Here is a 6,492-nt window from a genome sequence, read left to right on the forward strand (position 1 = left end):
ATAATTTTCTTGAGCAAACAATTTTAAGTTGATGGTTGTTTTCTCTTAGCATTTTGAAGACATTAGTTTACTGTCTTCTGGCTTCCATTTTTCCTGTTGAGAAGTTGACTTGCAATGTAATTATTGATCTTTTGTAGTGAACTGTTTTCTCTCTGGCTCCTTTCAAGGACTCCTCTTTGTTTTTAGTGTTCTTAAGCTTCACTACAAGGTGTCTAGATGTCAAATTTCTTTTTTTTTTAAAGTGTACAATTCAATGGTTTTAATATGTTCACAGAGCTGTGCAACCATTAACACAGTCAATTTTAGAACATTGTCATCACCTCAAAAAGAAACCCTGTACCCTTTAGCCATTATCCCTAATTCCCCCCATCTTACTCTCCCTGGACCTAAGCAATCACTAATCTACTTTCTGTCTCTGTATATCAACACTTGCCTATTCTGGACAGTCATATAAATGGAACCATATAATATGTGGTCTTTTGTGTCTGGCATCTTTCACTTATATTTTTCAAGGTTCATCAATATTATAGCATGTATCAGTACTTCCTTTTTATGACTGAATAATATTCCATTGTACGTATATACCACATTTCATTTATTTATCCTTTCATACATTGGTGGACTTTTGGATTTTCACCTTTTGACTATTATGAATAATCCTGGTATAAACCTTCATGTACAAGATTTTGTGTGGACCTATGTTTTAATTTCTCTTGGATATACACCTAGGAGTGGAATTGATGGGTCATATGGTAACTCTATGTTTAATCATTTGATATATTTCCATACTGTTTTCCAAAGTGGCTGTACCATTTTGCATTCCCACCAGCAATATATGAGGATTCTGATTTCCCCACATCCTTGTCAATACTTATTATCTGACTTTTTGATCCTAGTCATCCTAGTGGATGTGAAGTGGTACCTCACTGTGGGTTTTTTTTTTTAATTTTTAAAAATTGAAGTAGAGTTGATTTACAATGTTGTGCCAATCTCTGCTGTACAGGAAAGTGACTCAGTTATACACACATATAAACAAAAAGTCTTACTGTATAGCCCAGGGAACTATACTCAGTCTCCTGGGATAAACCATAATGGAAAAGAATATTAAAAAAAGAATGTGTGTATGTGTATAACTCACTGTGGTTTTGATTTGCATTTCCCAGGTGACAAATGATGACGATATTTACATGTGCTTATTGACTATTTGAATATCTTCCTTGGAGAAATGTCTATTTGGATATTTAGCCCATTTTAAAATTGGGTTATTTGTATTTTTATTTTTGAGTTGCAAGGGTTCTTTATATATTCTAGATACCAGATATATGATTTGCAAATATTTTATCCCATTCTGTGGGTTGTCTTTTTATTTTCTTGATGGTGTCCTTTGAAGCATAAAAGTTTTAAATTGTGATGAGTCCAATGTACCTGTGTTTTCTTTTCTTGCTCATGCATTTGGTGTCATATCTAAGAATTTTTTTTTTTTGCCAAATCCTAAGTCATGAAAATTTACCTCTGTGTTTTCTTCTAATATCTTATATCTATATTCTTCTAATAGCTATTTCTTGAATAGATATTTCTTCATATGTTGTTTGCCCTTAGGACCATATCTAGAAGCTTAAATTAAAAAAAAAATTGTTACCAGTTTCACTGGGGAGCTGATCAGTGTAGCTCCTCACACTGTCATGTCAGACATTGATTGTTCTACATCCTTTTGTGACAAAAGTCTTAAAATGATCAAATATATTTTCCAGTACTAAAGCCAGAATCATGTTTAACGAGAAAAAAGCAGAAACTTTAGCATTAAAGTCAGAGACAAGAAAGGGATGTCTATTATCACCACTATTATTTAATATTATTTTTGCAGGTACTAGACAAGACAAGTAAACAAGAAAAAGAGATTAGCAGTATAAAGATTTGAAAAGGAGATAAATTGATAATGTTTATTACTTGTACACATAGGATGTATAGCTGGCAAACTTGAAATAATCAACTGCCAAACTATTACAAAACTATTAGTACTGAAGAGAATTCAGCAGGTAATCTGGGTACAGAGTTAATATACAACAGTCAATAGCCTTTGTATATGCAATCACCAATGAGTTAGAAAATATAAGAAGAGATTCCATTTATAATGGGAAAGGCAATAAAAAAGGTAAAAAATAACTAAGAATATACTTGAGAAATGTGTAAGATCTATATGAGAATACACTATTTATATTATCAAAAGGAGATTAAAATGGAAAGGAATATTATATCCTCGAATAAGAAAACTGTATCATAAAAATGTTATAGGTGGGGACTAAAGCTTCCAGATGTTACAAAATACTACAAATCCTCTAGAATTATCTTCTATCCATCTATCTATCTATCTATCTATCTATCTATCTATCTATCTATCTAGTATTGGTATAGAATCAATTCTTGTTTTTATTGGTTTAAAATTCATCATTGTGTTTGTTTTGGTGCCCAAATTACCCTACATTCAGTTAGTAGAAGGTGCTTGAATCTGGTCCTTGTGATATGCCTCCATCTTTTTTTTAATTTAACAGTTCCTTGCCTTCTGGCATAAAAAGTTGTTTCAGACTCATTTTGTGCCTACCCTACCCTGGCCCTGGAACCAGCCATTGCTCTGAGGGGCCCTGGTTCTTCTTAACAAGGAATTGTATTAGAAACTATGTTTAGGAAGGCAGAGTCTTAAAATACTCCATTCCATTGTAGAATGGGGAGATGATCATCTTATAGAATTTTAAAAATTGAGATATAATTGACATATAACATTATGTTAGTTTCAGGTGTACAACATAATGATTTGATATTTGTATATATTGTAAAATGATCTCAACAACGTCTAGTTAACATAGAAGTTTTGACACTACTCCCCCAAAGACTGCTAAAGCCATGTTGTAGTTTTACAACTAAAGGTAAAAATGTGTTTTAAAGATAAGTTAAAGAAATGCATCTGATTTAGATGCCACTTTTATGCCACTCGAAACTCTCCTATGAAGCCTCTTTTGGGGTAACAGTTCTGAGCAGTCTTACCTGCTGGTCTCACGCACACCTCTTCCTTCCTGTCCTGGGGGGCTTCCTTGATGCCACAGCATTGGACCCCTTTGGAACTGCTCTGTGCTCACGTCCATGCAACCCATAATTTTTGGAGAGTTAATATCCAAGGGATCACCCTTGACCAACAGAAGATGGGAATGATGGTTAAATGTTTCTCCAGGACAGTTTAGAGATGCATTTTGCAGAGCTCCTAGGAGGTTGGAGCCCCAGTTGCCCTCCACAGGGGCTATCTCAGTAACTCATTCTTTTGTTGGCCTTCCCTCCCTCCCTGTTTCACTCCTCCTGCATTTCACTCCTGCTTGCTGGGATCACTTCCCAAATACCTGTATGGAAGCTTTTGTCTCATGTTCTACTTTGGCAGGGGGAGGGGTTCAGGCTAAGATAGCATCATTAAAAACATATATAAAATTCAAAGTGGAGGGATGCTAATTGCCAGTTTACTCAGATCTTGCAGGGCAGTTGAATAGCACGATAAAGCAAGATTAGTTTATTTTACATAAATTATCATTTTGGAACTCAGTGACTTCTCTGCCCCTGCAATATATCCTCTTCCTCCTTCACCTGTTTCTCCCTTTTCTAGCTCTCCTGATCTCTTTGTTTCCATGCATCTATCCCGCTGATCTTTCTTATCTCTAGCCCTCCATCTCTTTCCACTTCATTCTATTTCTGTCTCCCTCAAGCCTTTGCTCTTTTTCTGTGATTCCTCTTTTTATTTTACTTTATTTTATTATTTATTTATTCATTTTTTTTGCGGTACGCGGGCCTCTCACTGTTGTGGCCTCTCCCGTTGCGGAGCACAGGCTCCGGACGCGCAGGCTCAGCGGCCATGGCTTACGGGCCCAGCCGCTCCGCGGCATGTGGGATCTTCCCGGACCGGGGCACGAACCCACATCCCCTGCATCGGCAGGCGGACTCTCAACCACTGCGCCACCAGGGAAGCCCTGTGATTGCTCTTATTTCCTCCCATTTCCTACAGTTAGCAAACAAAGTTGAGAATCAGCCTGGCTCGTTGGACACTTGAATCCTTTGGCCTTTTGCTCCTTGCATTGTCTCACAAACAGGGGACGGAAATGTCGGAGATTGTGTGCTCCTCCAAACCAAGGATTCTGAAAGCTTTGTTGAGTATTGATGGGACTGGCCCTTAACAGACATCTCATGAATGTTGAAGAATTAGCACGTAAAACATATACAGAAGAGATGGTGGAAGTCTGACTTCCCTGATAGCCACAGAAATCACAGAGTTGGCTCTGGGAATTGGTCCTGAGTATGGGGATCCCTTAGTCCAGGTGTCATGCCCCAATCTCTGCTCTTCAGCTGGATCGTGGACGTTTATTCCTTCTCAGGAGTGGAAAACCGGAACCTGGAGAGCAGCTGGGAGATTCAAGAAGTCTTAGCTTTCTGTTTCTTTTCCCCAGGACAGGGCAAAGCAAGCCACCTCTTCCTGGAGGTGACCGGTTTTGCCTCTCTGTAAAACCACCCGAACACATGCATTTGTTCACATTTCAAAACCACTTTATTAGCAAAATGAACAAAAGGAGAATGGTGTTTAAATTAAATAAATTACACAAATATCTCAAGAGTCCCGGTCTTCTCCAGGAACCACATCATTGCTGGTCAGTATAACTAAGAACATTCAGAAGTACTGAAATCCTGGATTATTTGACTATCTTGCTCTCCTTTCCTGCCTCAGTCATGTCCAGTGAGTGGTCTGGGTGAATTTATGTTCTTTCCAAAGTATTCTAACAGTGAAGTTCTCTTCAAGGCCTCCCTCCACCCCAGGTGTTTCCGATCTTACATCCACTGTGGTCTCTGTGAGTACTTACACCCCTGGACATGGTTCAGGATCCCTCCTTGAGCCCCCAGCTCCAGGCCACTGTGAGTCAGCAATCACCTTTTGGTCTGGGGCTGGCCTGGGGGTTAACAGTCACTTCATCAAGTCCTCAAGGGTTCTAGACACTTGGTTCACAAGGCACCTCTAACTTGGGATGTCCTGAGGCTCTGTGATCTTCCCACACCTCTTGGGCCTGAGCTGGACTCTGCAGGAGGTGGAGCAGGGGAGGGTGAGTTTTCATTGGCTATGGTTCTTGTCCTCTCGAAATCTGGCACTTCGGGTGCTGGGCACGGTAAATCCCAGATAACATTGTCTTCTGCCTTCCAAGTTTTGAGTTCCATTGGCAGCCAGATGGCATAATGAATTCACAAAGAAGCAATGCTTGTAGGCCAAGAATCTGTTGGCTCTTCACCAGCACCCCCTCCTTTAACTCTACGAAGACTTGCTAGCTGACCAGCTCACTCAAGGCACAGGCACACAGTGGAGGTCAGGCTGAAGTTAGGAATTCGGACATTTTTCCAGGCTGGGCCAGCCCATCCTGTTGGGCAGGGATCATTCATTGAAGGAACTTGGGAGAATCAGTGGGGAGAGGCCAAAAGGTTTTTGGTGCACTTCCATGGAAAATTTCTCAAACACTTGCACATGGAACCTATTTATTTTCAAGCCAACAGTGGGGTTTCTCTACCTTCTTATATATAGAGAGAACTTAACTCCTCTTCTCATCTCTCCTGGAAGGAGATGGCCTCAGGTCCTGAGTTTGTTAAGGAATCCCTGTGGAGGAAGACCCAGTCTGGATCAGCCCTTCTCCATGCTTGGTACCCAGCTGGGATACGCCCTCGGTGGGGTGTCCTGCCTTGCCTGGCTGAGCGATTCAGGCCCCAAGCTGATAAGGGAGAGTTAAACTCATTGGCTCTTTGCCAAATGAAGAGAACAAGGCAGATTTCCCAAGTGGGGGACGCATTTCTAATGTCAGGGAGACTGCCGGGGCCCAGGTCCCACCAGTTGTGCCCCCTGCCCCTCCACATCTCCAGCACAAAGAGGGAAAGCTTTTGTGCAGAATAACTAGTATCTGTTGCTGGGTTGCCAGAGGAGTCTGCCAGCTACCCCCCTGTCCCTTTTGGGTTCCTACCTGGTCTCAAGTAGAAGGAAGCAGCCCTTGAGGGCAGGGGGAGTGATGATGTTTCAGGAGGCTGATGTGGCTACCTTGGTGGGCTGCCCCTGGGGAGGTAGCTCTGGTAGCCACTCCCCAGGCTAGAGTCTGACGTGCTAAATAGTAGCGGAGGCCTCAGCAGCTTTGAGATGAGGAAGAAGGGGACATAGTCACCAAGGCAGAGATACCTGGGTTGTGGGAGCACATGGTCCCAGGGGTACAGAGCTGCCAGAGACAGACTGGGCAGCTGGAAAGGGCAACCACAGAGTCCTAAGCAAGTTCGTCTCTGTGTCCTGTGACAGCTTGACACCATCTGACACCAAGCCATGCTGGCGCCAGGACACTTTCGAAGCTTGCACTCTACGTCAGCACACGGCTTCCTCTTATTCCTGGCTCAGTCTTAAAGTCCAGCAGTCGGGGGTCCTGTCAGCTGCCACAGGCAGGGTGT

The sequence above is a fragment of the Monodon monoceros genome, unplaced genomic scaffold (assembly GCF_005190385.1).
Source record: "Monodon monoceros isolate NGI ecotype Baffin Bay Population unplaced genomic scaffold, NGI_Narwhal_1 Super_Scaffold_18, whole genome shotgun sequence".
Taxonomy (NCBI): Eukaryota; Metazoa; Chordata; class Mammalia; order Artiodactyla; family Monodontidae; genus Monodon; species Monodon monoceros.